The sequence below is a fragment of the Microcaecilia unicolor genome, chromosome 2 (assembly GCF_901765095.1).
Source record: "Microcaecilia unicolor chromosome 2, aMicUni1.1, whole genome shotgun sequence".
NCBI classification, from domain to species: Eukaryota; Metazoa; Chordata; class Amphibia; order Gymnophiona; family Siphonopidae; genus Microcaecilia; species Microcaecilia unicolor.
In genome coordinates, this window is record NC_044032.1 from 321,930,194 (window position 1) to 321,951,493 (window position 21,300).

Here is a 21,300-nt window from a genome sequence, read left to right on the forward strand (position 1 = left end):
AAAAACAAACCAAAACCATACCATAACACCACTAACTCCCAGAACTCACAGAACAACCACCTTATCTATGAAAAGGCAGCACTGTAAATTTTACACCAGGCCCTAAACACCAATAAATCACCTGTGGAGGGACTAGAAATGGGGGGAAGGCCGACATTCGCTCAAAAACGCATGGTTCGGGAAAAGGTTTCTTGCAAAGATACCTCACAAACAGGGAAGATAGGGTTTCTGGATAGTGAGGTTGCACAACAGACCGTGGTAGGCCAGGTGCCCTTAAATACAACTAAAGATCAGACAAAAGATGGCAAATCAATAATGTCAGGTACTAAGCATCATGCAAATAGGAACATCAAACATACTCTGAAATGTCTATATGCAAATGCTAGGAGTCTAAGAAATAAGATGGGAGAGTTGGAATATATTGCACTAAATGAAAAATTGGATATAATAGGCATTACTGAGATCTGGTGGAAGGAGGATAACCAGTGGAACACTGTCATACCGGGGTACAAAGTATATCGTAGTGATAGGGTGGACCGGACTGGTGGAGGGGTAGCATTGTATATTAACGAGAGCCTTGACTCAGATAGATTACAAATTCAGCAGGACACAAATCACACCTTTGAATCATTGTGGGTTGAAATTCCATGTATAAAAGGGAAAAAAACAGTGATAGGAGTGTACTACCGTCCGCCTCGCCAGGATGAGCAGGTAGACGCAGAAATGATAAAAGAAATCAGAGACGTGAACAAAATGGGCAATGTGATAATAATAGGTGACTTCAATTATCCAAATATAGACTGGGTAAATGTAACATCGGGACACGCTACAGAGGTATAATGCCTTGATGAAATCAAGGACAGCTTTATGGAGCAGCTGGTGCAGGAGCCGACGAGAGAAGGAAAAATTCTAGACTTGGTCCTTAGTGGAGCGCATGATCTGGTGAGGAACGTTATGGTACTGGGGCCGCTTGATATCAGTGATCATAATATGATCAGTTTTGATATCGACCTTGAAGTAACTGTACACAGAAAGTCAAATACGTTAGCGTTTAACTTTAAAAAAGGAGACTATGATAAAATGAGAAGAACGGAAAAAAAAAATCTTAGGGGGGCAACTGAGAGAGTAAAAACTGTACAACAGGCATGGACACTGTTCAAAAATACCATCCTGGAGGCCCAGGCCATACATATTCCGCAAATTAGAAAAGAAAGACAGAAGTCCAAAAGACAGCCGGCCTGGTTGAAAAGTGAGGTGAAGGAAGCTATTAGGGCTAAAAGAAATGCCTTCAGAAAATGGAAGAAGGAACCGTCTGAAAATAACAAGAAGCAGCATAAGGAATGTCAAAGCAAATGCAAGGCGCAGATAAAGAAGGCCAAGAGGGATTACGAAAAAAAAGATAGCATTAGAGGCAAAAAAACATAGTAAAAAATGTTTTCGGTATATTAAAAGCAGGAAGCCGGCAAAAGAATCGGTTGGGCCGCTGGATGACCGAGGGGTAAAAGAGGCGATCAAGGAAGACAAAGACGTAGCGGAGAGACTGAATGAATTCTTTCCTTCGGTCTTCACCGAGGAAGATTTGGGTGGGATACCGGTGTCGGAAATGGTATTTCAAGCGGATGAGTCGGAGAAACTTACTGACTTCACGGTAAACCTGGAGGACGTAATGGGGCAGTTCAGCAAACTGAAGAGTAGCAAATCTCCTGGACCGGATGGTATTCATCCTAGAGTACTGATAGAACTGAAAAATGAACTTACGGAGCTACTGCTAGTGATATGCAACTTATCCTTAAAATCGAGCGTAGTACCGGAAGATTGGAGGGTGGCCAATGTAACGCCGATTTTTTAAAAAGGCTCCAGGGGATATCCGGGAAATTATAGACTGGTGAGTCTGACGTCAGTGCCGGGGAAAATGGTAGAGGCTATTATTAAAAACAAAATTACAGAGCACATCCAAGGACATGAATTACTGAGACCGAGTCACCACGGCTTTTGTGTGGGGAAATCTTGCCTGACCAATTTACTTCAATTCTTTGAGGGAGTAAACAAACATGTGGACAAAGGGGAACCGGTTGATATTGTGTATCTGGATTTTCAAAAGGTGTTTGACAAGGTACCTCATGAAAGGCTACAGAGGAAATTGGAGGGTCATGGGATAGGAGGAAATGTCCTATTGTGGATTAAAAACTGGTTGAAGGATAGGAAACAGAGAGTAGGGTTAAATGGTCAGTATTCACAATGGAGAAGGGTAGTTAGTGGGGTTCCTCAGGGGTCTGTGCTAGGACCGCTGCTTTTTAATGTATTTATAAATGATTTAGAGATGGGAGTAACTAGCGAGGTAATTAAATTTGCTGATGACACAAAGTTATTCAAAGTTGTTAAATCGCAACAGGATTGTGAAAAATTAGAAGAGGACCTTACGAGACTGGGAGACTGGGCGGCTAAATGGCAGATGACGCTTAATGTCAGCAAGTGCAAGGTGATGCATGTGGGAAAAAAGAACCCGAATTATAGCTACGTCATGCAAGGTTCCACGTTAGGAGTTATGGACCAAGAAAGGGATCTGGGTGTCGTCGTCGATAATACGCTGAAACCTTCTGCTCAGTGTGCTGCTGCGACTAGGAAAGCGAATAGAATGTTGGGTATTATTAGGAAAGGTATGGAAAACAGGTGTGAGGATGTTATAATGCCGTTGTATCGCTCCATGGTGCGACCGCACCTTGAGTATTGTGTTCAATTCTGGTCGCCGCATCTCAAGAAAGATATAGTAGAATTGGAAAAGGTGCAGCGAAGGGTGACTAAAATGATAGCGGGGATGGGACGACTTCCCTATGAAGAAAGATTAAGGAGGCTAGGGCTTTTCAGCTTGGAGAAGAGACGGCTGAGGGGAGACATGATAGAGGTATATAAAATAATGAGTGGAGTGGAACAGGTGGATGTGAAGCGTCTGTTCACGCTTTCCAAAAATACTAGGACTAGGGGGCATGCGATGAAACTACAGTGTAGTAAATTTAAAACAAATCGGAGAAAATTTTTCTTCACCCAACGTATAATTAAACTCTGGAATTCGTTGCCGGTGAAGGTGGTTAGCTTAGCAGAGTTTAAAAAGGGTTTCCTAAAGGACAAGTCCATAAACCGCTACTAAATGAACTTGGGAAAAATCCACAATTCCAGGAATAACATGTATAGAATGTTTATACGTTTGGGAAGCTTGCCAGGTGCCCTTGGCCTGGATTGGCCGCTGTCGTGGACAGGATGCTGGGCTCGATGGACCCTTGGTCTTTTCCCAGTGTGGCATTACTTATGTACTTACCTCATAAAGAAAGAACAGACGAGACTGCTATAAGATCTCTACATAGAAACTACATGCTAGCAGACTATGGCACCTTGGTCACATGCATAAAACAGATTCTCAACAAATATGGACAAAGGGTCCACATATCAGTAATAGAGATATGAAGGCAAAAACTGAACTGGAAACATCAAGGAGTCACTCTGCATATACAGCAATATTAGGGAAATAGAAGATGAAATGCAAGATATCAGAGATGTGTATTTCCCAAAGCTTACATGCTCCAATTAATAATTTCAGAATGAAATACTTTTGTACCTTTATTGTCTGAGCATTTTATTTTTCCATTTGCTTTGGTCCCAGTGTCTCTTCTGCTTTTCACCACTGTTTTCTGTCTTTGCAGGGTCTCCTGTCCATTGACATTTGCCTCTCCGTACCCACCTTCCTTCTGCATTCCTATCTGTCCTCACTAGCCATCTCCCATCTGTGTCCCTGTCTGTAACCTCCCACCCATGTTGAACATTTGCCCTTTGTGTCCCTATCCGCCCTCTATTTTCAGTATCTCCCTTCTGTGTCTGTGTCTCTTCCACCTCCAGCATTGCCCCTGAGTGTCCAATATCCCCTATGGTCCCTCCATGTCCAGCATCTCTATATCCCTTCTGTCTTCCCATGCTCCCTCCTTTCATCTATGTTTCCATCATTTTTCCCCATTCCCCCTGATGATTCTTGCTCCCTTCCTTCCTGCCCCCCCAGTCCAGCATCTTTCTCACTCTTCCCCTATAGGTCCATTATCTCTCCTAAGGAGGTTTGATAAAAGGAGACGGCATGAGCCTAACTGACCCATTTTGTGGGCTGGAACCAGTAGACCAGTGCTTCTCCAAGTCGGTCCTATAATACCTCCTTTCCAGTCATGTTTTCAGGATATCCACAGTGACTATGCATGGCAAATTTGCATACAATGGAGGCAGTGTATGCAAATCAATCTCATATTGTGATAAGTAAGAGGGTGTCCTATACGGTGTGGGCCACTAGAGGGCGCTAGTAGCAGAAGAAGTGGAGGGTGCTAGGACCGGGGAGAGCCCGGGGATGTCCACAGGTGTAGGAGGTTGTGGGCTGGGTCCTGTGTAGCTAATTAACCACTTTATACCCCACCTGAGTTGTGAAAGGAAGAGAGTGAGCTGGCAGCAGGAGAGGAGAGATTCCCTGGAAGGGACTGGCTAGCCCTGTGGACTTGTGGTGGACTGTGTGTCCAAAGGAGATCAGCAGGCTGAAAATCCTGGGGTAAGAAGTCCCTAAAGCATTAGTGTTTGACTGTGTGTCCTCAGTACTTATAGGAACTGTGTGTTCAAAGAAGGAAGGACTGTGTGTTCAAAGAGGGGACTGTGTGTCCAAAGTACTGAGAGAAGCAGGCTGCAAAGCCTGGGGTTGGGAGTCCCCAAAGTATTGAAGCTGGTACTGAGCCCATGTATCTGTGTGGGTAGGCTCAGTGTGAAGACCTATGAAAGTATAAAGTATTAAGCTAGAAGAAGTGTGCCCAGGTGCTGGAATAAAGAGTTGCCTGAGAAATATGCAGTTGGTGAGACCTGTTTAATTTGCTGAGTGGGAACCAGGTCACCCTGAGCGAGAAGGGGGGATATCACAATATACAGTATAGAGTTTTAACTTTTATAGCACAGCTTAGCCAGTTCAAATAAGGAATACAGAGCTGATAGTCACAGGAAACCCAAGTTTAGAGAATTAACTTCTGTTTTGCAGCACAGGTTAGTTTCCATAGTATAAAAACCCTTTTCTCTATCATTTTAAAACTTTAAAACTTGAACTTCCTGCCACAGCCTACAACATTATAGCCTATGGAAGGCACAGCAGGGCCTAGTTTAGTCTTCATTCCCACCCGCAACTCCCACATACACATAGCACAACTCTTCATTTAGTTACTTTAACAAGAGAGGAGGAGTCCTCTTACAGAGTTTAAATTACATTTCATTACTTTTTAAGAAGAAAGCCCTAAATAAAACACACAATATACCATATAAGCTAAAGGCTTTTTTAAAAATATTAAACTAATACTAGGACTAGGGGTCATGCGATGAAGCTACAATGTAGTAAATTTAAAATGAATCGTAGAAAACCTTTCTTCACTCAACGTGTAATTAAACTCTGAAATTTGTTGCCAGAGAATGTGGTAAAGGCGGTTAGCTTAGCGGAGTTTAAAAAAGGTTTGGACAGCTTCCTAAAGGAAAAGTCCATAGACTATTATTAAATGGACTATGGGAAAATTCACTATTTCTGGGATAAGCAGTATAAAATATTTTGTACTTTTGGGGGATCTTGCCAGGTATTTGTGACCTGGATTGGCCACTGTTGGAAACAGGATGCTGGGCTTGATGGACCTTTGGTCTTTCCCTTTATGGCAATACTTATGTATTTACGTAATATCCTTAGTACCTTAGCAAGTTTTAAATTATTGAAAAACTCAGTACTATGGGGAACGAGTAGTCCAGCAGTGAGAGGTTTGCTATCCAATCTTTTGCATTGAGTATCACATGTATGATTATTTCCCAGTTGGTGAGAGGTTATATGTGTGTGCACAATGCAGAGAGCCCCTAGCTCTCAGAGAACAGTGTTCTCTTGAGGTTAGAGCAGCAGACTTGGAGGAGCTGAGGGAGAAAGAGAGTTATAGAGAAGACCTACAGGGACATTGTAGAGAAGTCCCACCTCCAGTCTGGTAGCTCCTGTGCTGCCTTGGAGGAGGGAGGTTTCCTAAAAGGAGAGCATCACCTTGGCGAAGTAAGAAGTACTCCTGTAGCCAGGACCTGCTCACCAGGGATGCACTATCCTCTCACACCAAGGATTCGTCTCCAAAAATTTCTGCCCAAGCGGGAAGGGGGGTTAGGCAGCTGTTGTTGATCATTTGATCATTAGGCATGTAGATAGCTTGGTGGCTGGAGGATGTGAGGATCACCTTGTCACTTGCCTACCTGTGTGAAAGTGGTGGACCTTGCGCATCACCTAGATAGGAATTTAGATAGTGCTGGGGAGGAGCCAGGTGTCTTAGTATATATGGATACCAGTGACATAGTAAAATGTGGGAGGGAGGTTCTGGAAGGCAAATTTAGGCTCTTAGATTGAAAGCTGAAGTCCAGATCCTCCAAGGTAGCATTTTCAGAAAGTCCCTGGTCATTCCAAAATTTAAATACAGCTGAAATAAGCCCAGAGGGAATCAAAGAAGTATATGGGAGTAAATCTAGACAAAAATCGGTCTCCTTACTCATACAGTCCCACAGATGCAAAGTATGCGAGGTGAGAGCACTAGCAGAAGAGAGAGACTATAAAGCTTAGGAAACCAAAGGAAATGCCTCAAAGGTACCTCCCCAGCCAATGTCTGCTCAATAGCCACCCATAGCTTAGAAGGTTGTGGGTAACTCTTCTTTGGCCGCCCTCACCTGAGCAGCTGTGTAATAGAAATATTGGGAACTCCCAGGCCACTCCCTGCTCCTGCAGGAAAACCATGGACGCCTATTAGACCAAACCAACAAAAGTTGGTGTGCAGTTTTGAGAAATTTAGTGGGGCTGCAATAGGGAGAACCTGAAAAGCATAAAACAATCCAGGGAGAGCCATCATCTTCAAAGTGGTAATTCTACTGAACCGGGTAAGATCCAAGCCCCTCTACCTAGAAAAATCCTCCCTCGGCGTTTTACTGATCTGAGAATAAGATATAGTCCTAAATACTTCAAACTACCCTCCACCCACTTAAAAGGAAAGAGCCCCTCAAATGCTCCAATAAAGTATTACTAAACTTCAGTTTTCCCCATATTAACTTTAAACCTGGAGACCCCAGAGAAAGCCTCTAGTTTTGGTTGTTTTTTTTTGTTACATTAGTACCCCGCGCTTTTTCCCACTCATGGCAGGCTCAATGTGGCAGGCAATGGAGGGTTAAGTGATTTGCCCAGAGTCACAAGGAGCTGCCTGTGCCGGGAAACGAACTCAGTTCCTCAGGACCAAAGTCCACCACCCTAACCACTAGGCCACTCCTCCACTGTACAAGATAAGCAAAGTGGTCAGCGGAGAAGAGAGTGTCAGCAAGATGCCATCTGCTGCTAAGGGCTTCAGGTACGAGCCAAAAAGAAGGGATAAGGGACACCCTTGCCTCGTTCCCCTCACCAGCACAAAAAGAGAAAAATTTCCTCCATTAATCCACACATAAGCCTTAGGCTCAGTATATAGACCCTGAATCGAACCCATAAAATAACCCCCAAACCCCATCTTGCTCATATCACCACCTGAACTCTCATCCACTCATCTTGACTACTGCAACCTACTCACTGGCCTCCCACTTAGCCATCTATCCCCCATTCAGAACTCTGCTGCATGTATCATCTTCTGCCTGGACCGATATACTCATATCACCCCTCTCCTCAAGTCACTTCACTGGCTTCCGATCAGATACCGCATACAGTTCAAGCTTCTACTAACCTACAAATGCACTTGATCTGCAGCCCCTCCTTATCTCTCTACCCTCATCTCCCCTTATGTTCCTACCCGTAACCTTTGCTCTCAGGACAAATCCCTGCTCTCGGTACCCTTCTCCACCACCGCCAACTCCAGGCTCCGCCCTTTCTGCCTCGCCTCACTCCATGCGTGGAATAAACTCCCTGAGCCCATACGCCAGGCCCCCTCCTCCCTGCTCATCTTCAAATCCTTGCTCAAAGCCCACCTCTTCAATGTCGCCTTCAGCACCTAACCACTATATCTCTACTCAGGAAATCTAGACTACCCCAACTTGACATTTCGTCCTTTAGATTGTAAGCGCCTTTGAGTAGGGACTGTCCTTCTTTATTGCTCAGTAAAGCGCTGCGTAACCCTAGTAGCGCTCTAGAAATGTTAAGTAGTAGTAGTAGACCCTGAATCGAACCCATAAAATAACCCCATCTTGCTCATATCCTCTTAAAAGGCCCAATGAAATCAAAAGCCTTTTTGGCATCCACCCCCAAAAGAAACAATGGACAGGCATAGGCCAGTAATATCAAATTAACCACCCACCGGATGTTATCAGCTGCTTGTCAGCGCATAATAAAGCCCACCTGGTTGGGGTGAACCAAAGATGGCAAAAAGAGTTCCAAGCACCTTAGCTAGAATCTTATCATCATTCAATACTGAAATGGGGAGACAGGAAGAGCACTCCACAGGGTTCTTACACTCCTTGGGGACCAAAGTAATCCAGGCAGGAGGGTGTGGGCACAGGCAAATGGCTGTGGGAGGTGAGGTAAGCGGCGGTAAGCATGGAGGTCGGCGCCCCCTGCTATGCTTACCGGGTTGCGCCGGCCCTGGAGAGCCAGCTCGCCGTGCCAGAGCAACCAGCTCGCAAGATGTTAAAAAAATTTAACAACCGGCTCTTGTGAGCCAGTGCGGGCCTGCTCCAGCACACCACTGAATCCAGGTCTCTCGCATGGTATCCAGCAGTGGCTCCCCGGCCTCATCCAACTAAATATCTCTGCAAGCAGAGCAGCCAACTCACCAACAAAGGCCTTTTAATATTCCACCAGAAATCCATCCATCCCTGGGGACTTTCCAGAAGGCAAGAACCGAATCGCCTTGACTACCTCTAGAGGGGAAATAAGCCTCTACAATCTAGTTTTACACTCATTAGATAAGGTAGGCAAAATACTAGAGGCCAAATAATCGGCTATACGGGGCTTTCGTATCTGGGAATCTGGTTATAGATCCCTCAAAAACAACAAAAGCACTCCCTGATATGCTGTGATTCATTCAACAGCCCACCCGAACCATCCTTAAACTTAACAATGGCTCGAGCCATGTGCTGCTGTGCAAACAGAAGGCCAAAATCCTACTCTCCTTCCCAGTGTACCTGTAATGTCTTTGCTTAAGCCTTGACAAGTTAAAAGCTAACTTCTCCTGATGAAGGCTTTCCAAAGAGAGGCACACATCCTGCAAAGCGTGCCAGATCGCTGGAGACCCAGTCTGCTTATGCCTTGCTTTCAAGACAGCAATGTTAGCTAAAATCTATGCTAGAAATTATAGGAAAGGGATGGTAAATAAGACCAAAATGCTAGAATGCCTCTGTATCATTCCATGGTGTGACCTCTGTTCAAGCCTCCCAGGATCTTTTACTGTAAGATCCTAGTATCTTGATGTATAACCTCAGCACATCAATACACCCTGAAGTCCCTTTATATTTCTGAAATGTCCTTTATTGAATAACTGCTTTATGGTTTGAATGCATAGTTGACTTAATGAGATCTGTTTTGAAAATTTGAAACATCATTAACTGTAAGTGCATTATAAGTAACAGTAGGTGTGTGCGCATACATTTTGAGGAGGTGGAACACACAGGCTGTGCTATGATAGTTCCATCTAAACACTACCACATGCTTTCCCTGGGAACGCTATGGGTGTAATGGATATGGACTGAGCACAATCTAAAATTTAAATAATTATATTAACGATTATATGTATGAATGGTTATTTAATTTTTCCCAAGTATGTTTTGGTGGAATATTCATTTTTTATAAATGGCCACGCAATTTCTGCTTCCATCATTTCTTAACTCTCTTGCCAGGATTTCATGTCCATTAATAATTTTTCTTTCCTCCTTTAAGCTTTCTTCAATTTATTGTTCTGTCTGTGTCCAGATTTAAGTTTTTCTCACTATCCAGTCTTAATTTATCTCGTTTTACTGTGTCTGCCTACACTGTTCTTCAATGACAAAAAGAAGCAAATGACATTTTTATCTAAATTGGGTTACTGGCTATCTCACTTTGGGAAAGCGAGTGCTGTATATGCTTGTAATCCTGCTTGAATTAAATACTTTAGAGGGTCCTTTCTATGAAAGTTTACCTAGCAGCATAAACTAATTACTGTAGTTCAAAATATGTTTTCCCCGGTTTTCTCAAAATATGAGTTTTGCATCGTTTCCTTTTGCCATTGAAGGGCAGTACAGCTTGCCATGTCTTTTTCTACCCTGTCTCTCCTATTTCACTTCCTCTTATTCCCAGTCCCTCACTAACTCTGCCCTCTTTCTTCTCTCACCACTCCAATCCAGCGTTTGCCCCTTCCTTTCAGTGCCTGTCCCTACTGACCCTTTCATTCAGTACCTGTCCCCCTCTCCCCCTTCCATCCAGTGTCTGCCCCTTCGTCTCCCCCTCTTCCCTTCATCATCTGTCCTTTCCTCCACCTGTTCCTTTCTCCCACACTCCCATCCAGCATTACTGGGACAGGCCAAAGGTCCATCAAGCCCAGCATCCTGTTTCCAACAGTGGCCAATCCATGTCACAAGTACCTGTCAAGATCCCAAATAGTGCAATACATTTATGCTGCTTATCAAACGTATAAATGGCGAGTGGACCGTACTCACTCGTAAATGCGCAGTAGAGACTTCCCTCTCTGTCCCGCCCCCTGTGTCAAAACGTGATGACGGGGGCGGGACAGAGAGGGAACCTGCGCGAAGCCGCCGACGTCACTACCGCTCACCCACCCCCCCCCCCCCCGAGGTCGCCACTGCCCCCCTCCACCTGGCCCGAGCACTATCTTTGGTATTGAACTTACATTGGCGAAACGCAGCACGCAGAAAAGCTGAGCGCCCGTCGCCCTTTCTTCCCTGCCTGTGTCCTGCCCTCACCGACGTTACGTCACACAAGGGCAGGACACAGGCAGAGAAGGAAGGCCGACGGGAGCTCAGCTGTTCTGCGTGCTGCGTTTCACCAATGTAAGTTCAGTACCAAAGAGAGGGCCCGGGCCGGGTGCAGGGGTGGTGGCGGTGACTCCGGGGGACCGGTAGCGGCGGCCTCGGGGGGGGGGAGGGGCAGCAGCGAGGGGAGGGGGCCTTGCCAAAACCCCATACTAGCCCGTTTTAATGGGCTCAATGGCTAGTTCTAGGAATAAACAGTAAATTTTCCAAAGTCCATTTTAACAATGGTCTATGGACTTTTGCTTTAGGAAGCCATCCAACTTTTTAAAACTCTTCTAAGCTAACTGCTTTTACTACATTCTCTGGCAACAAATTCCAGAGTTTATTTACACATTGAGTGAAGAAATATTTTCTCCGATTCGTATAAAAGTTACTACTTTGTAGCTTCATTGCATGCCCCGTAGTCCTAGTGTTTTTGGAAAGAGTAAACAAGCAATTCAAGTCTACCCGTTCCACTCCACTCATTACTTTATAGACATCTATCATATCTCCTCTCAGCCGTCTTTTCTCAAATTGAAGAGCCCTAGCTACTTTAGCCTTTCTTCATAGTGAAGTCGTCCCATCCCCTTTATCATTTCGTTGGCCTTCTCTGTACCTTTTCCTACTTCCACTATATCTTTTTTTGAGATGTGGTGACCTGAATTGAACCACAATATTTGAGGTGCAGTCGCACCATGGAGTGATGCAAAGGCATTATAACATCCTCATTTTTGTTTTGCATTCCTTTCCTAATAATACCTAACATTCTATTTGCTTTCTTAGCCGCCGCCACACACTGAGCAGAAGGTTTCAACGATCATCAACGATGATGCCTATATCCCTTTCCTGGTCAGTGACTCCTAATGTGGAACCTTGCATTATGTAACTATAGTTCGGATTCCTCTTTTACACATGCATCACTTTGCACTTGCTGACATTAAACATCATCTACCATTTAGATGCCCAGTCTCCCAGTCTCAAAAGGTCCTCTTGTAATTTTTCACAATCCTCTTGCAATTTAACAACTTTGAATAACTTTGTGTCATCAGCATAGGCGCCCGGTATAAGAGGCTTGGAGAAGCTAAGCCTCCCCCTGCTGCCAGCAAGAATGGATCAGCTGTGGAGTCCAGCTGCTCTGAGGGGATTAAATTGTTGATTTACCTCCATCCTCACAGCAGGAGCTGCAGTGAAAGCCTCTAGCAGTTGTAGAAATTGGTTTACGGTTTGTTTACCTTACTGCTGGGAAAGCAGGGGGGGTTGGCTGGAGGTGTCCTGGGTTGCCAGGGAGATATTTAAGGAGGATGACTTCCTGACCTGCACTGAGGACAGAGAGCAGCAGAACGGATACTGGGCCAGCATGATCAGAAAAAGTCACAGACAACAAAGGTAGAAAAGATCATTTATTTTCATTATAGTGTTTGGAATATGTCCACTTTGAGAATCAGGTGCTCAACATTAAAAGTTTATATTTATTACTTATTTATGGCATTTATCCCACATTAAACATGAATTAGGGTGTTTTGTGGCTCTGCATGAGAATTGTGATGATATGATCCTTGTTTCATATGTTGACGGTCTGCATTTTCCGTATGGGTGGTTATATTGGTGTATTAGTCTGCCCAGTGTAATATTTATGGTACAGTAAGGTTCTGAGTGTGTTTCTGGACAAGTTGTGCATAGTGTTTGCAGTTGAGCGATTGTAGTTAGAATATGCTTTGAGCAACCACTTTATTCTTTGACATATGATACATATCTAATATCTAATTTAAAAAAGGTAGTAATTGTGACTTGTATTTTATTTATTTTTTCTGCGTGTTATCAGACAATTATGGATTTAAGCTCCACCCTGGCCCCACCCTAACCCCGCCCCCTTTAGCCTCCCCAAACAGTTGGGCCACCGACCGCCTATGGTCATCAGCAAATTTAATTACCTCACTAGTAACTCCCATCATTTATAAATATGTTAAAAAAACAGTGGTCCTAGCACAGACCCCTGAGGGAACCCCACTATCTCCCCTTCTCCACTAAGAATACCTGACCATTTAACCCTACTCTCTGTTTTCTATCTTTTAACCAATTTTTAATTCACAATAGGACACTACCTCCTATCCCATGACTCTCCAATTTCCTCTAGAGTCTTTCATGAGGTACTTTGTCAAACGCATTTTGAAAATCCAGATACACAATATCAACTGGCTCACCTTTATCCACACGTTTGTTCACCCCTTCAAAGAAATGTAGTAGATTGGTGAGGCAAGATTTCCCTTCACTAAATCCATGTTGGCTTTGTCTCATTAATCCATGCTTTTGAATATGCTCTGTAATTTTGTTCTTTATAGTAGTCTCTACCATTTTCCCAGCACCGACATCAGGCTCACCAGTTTATAATTTCCCGGATCTCCTCTGGAACCTTTTTAAAAAATTGGCGTTACATTGGCCACCCTCCAATCTTCTAGAACCATGCTTGATTTTAAAGATAAATTACATATTACTAACATTAGTTCTGCAAGTTCATTTTTCAATTCTATCAGTACTCGGAGATAAATAGCATCCGGTCCAGGAGATTTGCTACTCTTCAATTTGTCAAATTGCGCCATTACGTCCTCCATGTTTATAGAGATTTCATTCAGTTTCTCTGTCTCATCAGCTTTGAATACTATTTCTGACACCGGTATCTCTCCCAAATCTTCCTCAGTGAAGACTGAAGCAAAGAATTCATTTAATCTCTCCGCTATGGCTTTGTCTTCCCCAAGTTCCCCTTTAACCCCTTGGTCATCTAGTGGTCCAATCGATTCTTTTGCTGGCGTCTTGCTTTTAATATACCTAAAAAAAATGTGACTATCAGGCTCATTTTCAAAAGAGAAGGACGCCCATCTTTCAACACAAATTGGAAGATGGGCGTCCTTCTCACAGGGTCGTCCATATCGGTATAATCGAAAGCCGATTTTGGACGTTCCCAACTGCTTTCCATCACAGGGATGGCCAAAGTTCAAGGGGGCGTATCGGAGGCGTAGCGAAGGCAGGACTTGGGCGTGCCTAAACACATGGACGTCCTCGACCCATAATGGAAAAAAAAAGGGGCATCCCTGACGAGCACTTGGAGGACTTTACCTGGTCCTGTTTTTCTTACAACCAAGGCACAAAAAGGTGGTCGAAATGACCAGATGACTACCGAGAGAGTCGAGGATGACCTCCCCTTACTCCCCCAGTGGTCACTAACCCCCTCCCACCCTCAAAAACCATCTTTCAAAATATTTTTTGCCAGCCTCAGATGTCCTACTCAGGTCCACAACAGTAGTATGCAGGTCCCTGGAGCAGTTTTAGTGGATGCAGTGCACTTCAGGCAGGCGGACCCAGGCCCATCCCCCTCCCTACCTGTTACGTTTGTGGAGAAAACAGTGAGCCCTCCAAAACCCACCAGAAAACCACTGTACCCACATCTAGGTGCCCCTCTCACCCATAAGGGCTATGATAGTGGTGTACAGTTGTGGGTAGTGGGTTTTAGAGGGGGTTTGGGGGGTCAGCACACATGGTAAGGGAGCTATGTTTCTGGGAGCATTTATGAAGTCCACTGCAGTGCCCCCTAGGGTGCCCGGTTGGTGTCCTGGCATGTCAGGGGGACCAGTGCACTAGAAATGCTGTCTCCTCCCACGACCAAAGGGCTTGCATTTGGTTGTTTCTGAGATGGGCGTCCTTGGTTTCCATTATTGCCGAAAATCAAACGACCAAGTCTAGGGACGACCATCTCTAAGAATGACCTAAATTTCAAGATTTGGGCTTCCCCGACCATATTATCAAATGAAAGATGGACGTCCATCTTGTTTCGATCATACGGGTTTCCCCGCACTTCCATCGGGACGTTTTGCGAGGACGTCCTCAACAAAACTTGGGCGTCCCTTTCAATTATGCTCCTCCACGTGTTTTTGCCTCCAATGCAATCTTTTTTTTTTTTTCAAAGTCCCTCTTTGCCTTCCTTATCAGCGCTTTACATTTGACTTGCCATTCCTTATGCTGTTTCTTATTATTTTCAGTCGGTTCCTTCTTCCATATTTTTTTTCATCTTCTCATTTTATCATAGTCTCCTTTTTGTAAGTTAAATTCTAATGTATTGAATTTCCTGTGTGTACTTACTCCAAACTTGATATTGTAAGGAGGAGGTAGAAGGAAGGCAGAGAAGAGCTGATAGTGACAGTAAGCGAGGAATGGAGAAGAACCCTCAGAGGGGAAAAGGTAGTAGGAGACTGATGAGAAGGGAAGAGAACTACAGAGCCCAGCAACACTTGCAAGGGAGGAGGGAACAAGAGAAACAGTACCACAACTCCCAGCAGGTAGTAGAGTCAGGGGGTGATTGGGAGATGGAGGATAATCAGGGGGAGGAGCAGCACCTGGGGAGAGGGTGGGGGAAGACTCTATGGATTGGGAAGAGTCTGAACAAGAGAGGGAAGGGAAATGAAGGAGGAGGGTGAGGAGCAGACGGAGTTCTTTTGCTCAGGACAAAGGAAGGTGGAAAAGGGGGAGGCTGGAGAGAGAAGCTAGAGATTTGGAGGCACTGAGGGGCAGTGCCTATGAGCGGACTTGCTTCATTGAACTGTGGGGATTGTGTACCTGAATCAGGTCAGTCTGAACATTTTGTGAGAGGTTGTCAGAGTGCTGGTGTCTGACAAACGAGGGAGGTGAAAATGTCTCTGACTCCTATGAGGAACTAGGAAGGAGTGGAGTGATAGATTGAACCTAAGGTTATTTCCTAGGCAGTAGAAGAAAGGAGAGGAGGAATAGACTGAACCACAGGTTTATCCCAAGTGGTTAGGGAATTCTAAGACTGAACTGTTGGGGATTGTTGTGTGTTTGAGAAGTGAAGCAAGGTGCACAGAGACCAGCAGCTGTAGTACAGTGGGCATACTGTTTTCCCACTGGTACCGCTGTGGAATAAAGTACTCTGCAGAATAAATATAGTACTGTGAATAATTACTTTTTGCAAGTGAGCAGAAGCAGTTCCTCTTAGGAAGTGGATTAGCCCCAATTGTGTGGGTGAAGGCGGACAGCACGGAGAGGTGTTGAGTGGAGAGCGGACAGCACGGAGAGGTGTTGAGTGGAGAGCGGACAGCACGGAGAGGTGTTGAGTGGAGAGCGGACAGCACGGAGAGGTGTTTGGTCGAGAGCAGACAGCACGGAGAGGTGCATGCTGACAATATCAAATCTGATCATATTATGATCACTGTTATCAAGCGGCCCCAGCACCATTACCTCCTACACCAGATCCTGCGCTCCACTAAGGACTAGGTCTAGAATTTTCCTTCTCTTGTTGGCTCCTATACCAGCTGCTCCATAAAGCAGTCCTTGAGTTTGTCAAGGAATTTTACCTCCCTAGCAAGCCCTGAGGTTAAATTTACCCAGTCAATATTGGGGTAATTGAAATCACCCATTATTATTGTGTTGCCCAATTTGTTAGCCTCCCTAATTTCTGATAACATTTCTATATCCATCTGTTCATCCTGGCCAGGTGGACAGTAGTACACTTCTATCGCTATCCTTTTCCCCTTTACATATGGAATTTCAATCCATAGGGATTCCAAGATATTTTGTTTCCTGCAGAATTTTCAATCTATTTGATTCAAGGCCCTCCTTAACATACCAAGACACCTCCGATATAATTTGCACCCTAGTATGACAGTGTCTCACTAGTTATCCTCTTCCTACCAGGTCTCAGACATGTCTATTATATCTAATTTTTCATTAGTGCAATATAGGCTTCTAGCATTTGCATATAAACATTTCAAACTATGTTGTTGTTCATATTTACATCTTGGTCAGTAGTTGACAGTGTTAATTTTAAAACAGTGTTAATTTGAAATCTTTTGGCTTATTTTTATTTAAGGACACCTGATCTACCATAGTCTCTTTTGCAACCTCGCTATCGGGATACCCTTTCTTCCCTGTTTTGGTGATATCTTTGAAAGATACCTTGTTCCAGTCCTGGTCCCTATGTCATCCGGTATCCAGTAAGTCCTGTCGGCTACTCGAACCCAGGAGCTCAACTTCTGGGGGGCTTAGTAGCTAAGTGCAGGTGAAGCTGTGTGGACCAGTCCAGTGTGCTCCAGTCCCGTGTTCCAGTCCTGTGTCCTCCAGTCCGGGGGACCAGTCCAGTGTGTTCCGGTCCGGTGTGTGTTCCAGTCCGGGGGATTGCAGTCCAGTGTTCCAGTCCTGTGTCCTCCAGTCCGGGGGATTCCAGTCCATGTGTTCCGGTTCGCTGGGCAGTGCCTGCAGTCCCTGCCAGTGTGTTTACCCAGTGTTGGTTGGTGGGTTTTGCCTGCTGCTGTCGCTCCTCGTCAGCAGCCCAAGGGCTCACGTTTGCTCCAGAGCCCAGTCCCGCGGGCTCTGAACCTGAGAACCTGACAGATTGCAAAGGCCATGAGCCCGGCAAGAACCCCCGCCCAGCTGACCCAGCTGGGGTCCAGCTCCATCGTTGTTCTTGATCCTTCTATGACTCTTCGTCAGTATCGTGGGAAACTTTTGTCTCATCATGTTTTGAAGAAGACCCCTGAAGCGGCAGCTGAGAGAAAACGTGTCCGGTGGCTTGGAATCGCTGAAAACCCAGTTTCAGATATGGACCCTTTTATCACGCTCGCTGAATATCGCCGCAGCCTTGTCTTGAATCCAGCTTTGTGGGATACTCCTGAAGCTGTCGCGGAGAGGAGACGTCTTGGGAATTCCATGCTCTGGGCCCAGCAGGGGTCCAGTCCCGTTCAAGCGGCGCGCCCAGACAAGCCTCTGAATCCAGTCCGAGCAGCGCGTCCAGCCAAGCCTCGGAGCCTAGTCTGAGGGACGCTTCTGACCGAGCCTCCGATGCCAGTTCAGGTGGCGCTTCCATTCGAGTCTCCGAGTCCAGTCCGTGGGACGCTGCTGGCCGAGCCTCCGATTCCAGTCCGAGAGGGGCTTCTCACCGAGCCTCCGGTGCCAGTCCAGATGGCGCCTCCACGCAAGCCTCGGAGTCCAGTTCAAGTGGCGCTTCAAACCAAGCCTCCTAGTACAAGTTTGGATCCCAGTTACAACCCCATTTTTGATCTGGATCCGTTTCTGACACTCCAGGATTACCGGGTTGCACTTTTGTCTGATCCAGCCTTGAAGAATACTCCTGAAGCTGTAGCGGAGAGAAGGCGTGTCTCCTGGCTTGGGTTCGAAGAGAACCCAGTTTCTGCTATTGATCCCTCTACCAAGCTGTTCTTTTACCGCTTCCAACTCCTCTCGGAGCCAACCCTACGGGATACTCCTGAAGCCCAAGCTGAAAGAAGGTGGCTTAGTAGTCCCGGGCCAAGTGCCAGTCCTGGCCGAGCTGCTGAGTCCACGCTGTGGGCTGAGTCTACACCGAGTGCTGAGGCCAGCCGTGATGCTGTGTCCACTCCGAGTTGCAGCAGTGGCAGCCAAGATGCTGAGTCCGGAGCGAGTTGCAGCATTAGCAGTCAAGATGCTGAGTCTGGATCGAGTTGCAGTTCCAGTCAAGATGCTGAGTCTGGAGTGAGTTGCAGCATTGGCAGTCAAGATGCTGAGTCTGGATCGAGTTGCAGTTCCAGTCAAGATGCTGAGTCTGGATCGAGTTGCAGTTCCAGTCAAGATGCTGAGTCTGGAGTGAGTTGCAGCATTGGCAGTCAAGATGCTGAGTCTGGATCGAGTTGCAGTTCCAGTCAAGATGCGGAGTCTGGATCGAGTTGCAGTTCCAGTCAAGATGCTGAGTCTGGATCGAGTTGCAGTTCCAGTCAAGATGCTGAGTCTGGATCGAGTTGCAGTTCCAGTCAAGATGCTGAGTCTGGAGCGAGTTGTAGTTCCAGTCAAGATGCTGAGTCTACATCGAGTGATGAGTCCATGATGAGTGCTGAGTCTGCACTGAGTACAGAGTCCAGCCGAGACAATGAGTCCACGATGAGTGCTGAGTCTACACTGAGTGCAGAGCCCAGCCAAGATGACGAGTCCACGATGAGTGCTGAGTCTGCACCGGGTGCAGAGTTCAGCCGAGATGCCGAATCAGAATTGAGTTACAGTCCCGGGCAAGATGCAGAGTCCGGGTCAAGTTACAGTCCCGGCCAAGATGCTGAGTCCGGTGAGAGTTGCCGTCCCGGCCAAGATGCTGAGTTAGGGTTTTATGAGTTTAGTAAAGCTGACTGATGTTAAATGGAAAAGTGGTTTGCATGGTGAGGAATGCATGAGAGTTGCAGAGTGGAAAAACATAAAGGGGGTATGAAAGACAGAGGGTGGGTCTCTGGCGAGGACACACTTCCTCAGGGTGAGAACTGGCTGGAGAGGGAGATGGTCAGATGGTGGGGGGGGGGGGGGGGAGGGGGGGTTGGAGGGATTTGGGTAGGTTCCTGGAATGTTAATGGTTTGAATTGTCCTGGAAAGAGAAGTATTATCTTCAAAGAGTTACGTAGACTGAAGTGGGATGTTGTTATGTTGCAGGAAACTCATATTCAGAAGAAAAATGAGTCCTTGCTTATGAAATCGGGTTTGGGAGAGTGTTTTCCCACTTGCAGAACCTGGAGGGGAGGGTAAGACAGGGGGGTTGTTCATTTATGTTAGAGCAGGTGTACGGTTTGTTAAAGACCAGGTGTATGTGGATAGACAAGGGAGATGGAGTTGGCGCACAAGTCGAAAACAGTCTTGTAAATAGACCACGCGTGCTTGTATCTCCATCTATCACCACCATCTCAACTTGTGATGAAAAAAAGTCTGCTTCCACTGCCTTGTCATTAGCAATGATACATTTCTCTTGAACATTCTCAGTGGACAACCCACAAAGAGCTTCTGTGGTGTCTTTCAAAAAGGGTTTAACTGGGCATAGCCAATGAATATCTTTAGTTTTTTTACACAGATCCAAATTCGGAACTAGATAATGTTGAGGATCATCCTGTTGGTAAGCAACATACTCTGGTGTCTCAACACGAAGGTACATGTTATCATGCCAAGTTCCCACATTCAAAACTTGTTTAAGCTGGTACACATTCTCGGGTACAATAAAAGGTAAATGTAGGAGAAAGGCAATTTCCATATGCTCCATATTGAGAAGTAAGGGAAGGGCCGTACCTAAATGAAAGGCAGTCTGAATCTGAAAGGGTTCAATGGGTAATTTTAGCAAAAGCATCCCGAATAACCTCAGAGGGGACCAAATAAGTGGGTATGTGACCTAACATAAGATTACTGACACTGGTATCCAATTCCCTAAATAAATCTTGCATAAGGTCCTTAACAGGGTGTATAAAGATACGTTCATCATTCAAAACACCTTTAACTATAGACAAATCTGCAGTGTTGATATCAATTTGGCAAGTATGCAAGTTAACCAGGGTAACAGTATCTGCAATAGTTTTATCCTGGGCAATAAGCTGGTTCTGTTGGAACTGTAATTTTGTCTCAACATTCTTCAAATCTGCTTCAAGAGCTTTTATTGTTGCTTGCAGTTGACGTACAGAGATTGTAGTAGCAACAGACATGGATGACCCAAAGAGTGAACCAAGGGCGGATAAGATCAGACCACCCACAAGGCCTATAAAACGTTTAGATCTAGCATTCTGGGGTTGTACGGGTTGAACCATCACTATCTCTAGCTGACCCAAAATGATTTTAACTTGGGCCCAGGCATACTGCATATAATTGAAAAACCAGATTTGAGTGGAGGGGGTCTTTTCCAGCATCGTCAAATTAAAATGTCTCAAGATAACGTGCATGGGGGTCAAGGGAAACAACCACTTTCTGAGTGACAATCTTTGATTGGGCGATCAAGAAGACAGAGGTATCTTGTAGGATGACTCCCGACATGGGACCGGGTTCAGTCATCTTGGACATGATCCCAGCAGCAGTGTGAACAGGAACAAAGTCATCAACGTTCTTTTCTGCATCTACAAACCCCCCCCCCCAAAGAAAACAGACTATGCTGTTGTCTGGTTAGTACAGTTCATATCCACAATGCACACATCCGGGACAGAATGACTGGGATGACACGGTCTCAACTGATTAATGTGGACCCATTTAAGGTTGTCTTCACCTTGAGAGTTTTTATTGAGGTGAATTTGATAAGCCACAGGTGAAGCTTTTTCCACTATAGGGAAAGGACCATGCCAACTGGGCAGAAATGTATTTTCCTTTACCTTGTTTCTAGCAAAATTGAAATAGAATATACCTTGTCGCCAATTTGGTACTCTTTGGAGATAGTCCCTTGATCATAGTAGGCTTTCCTACCTCTAGCACTACTTTCCAACTTCTTTTGGGCAAAGGCAAAGGCACTTTGCAAATGTTGACGCAAATGGGTGACATACTCATGAGAGGAAGTAGTACTGG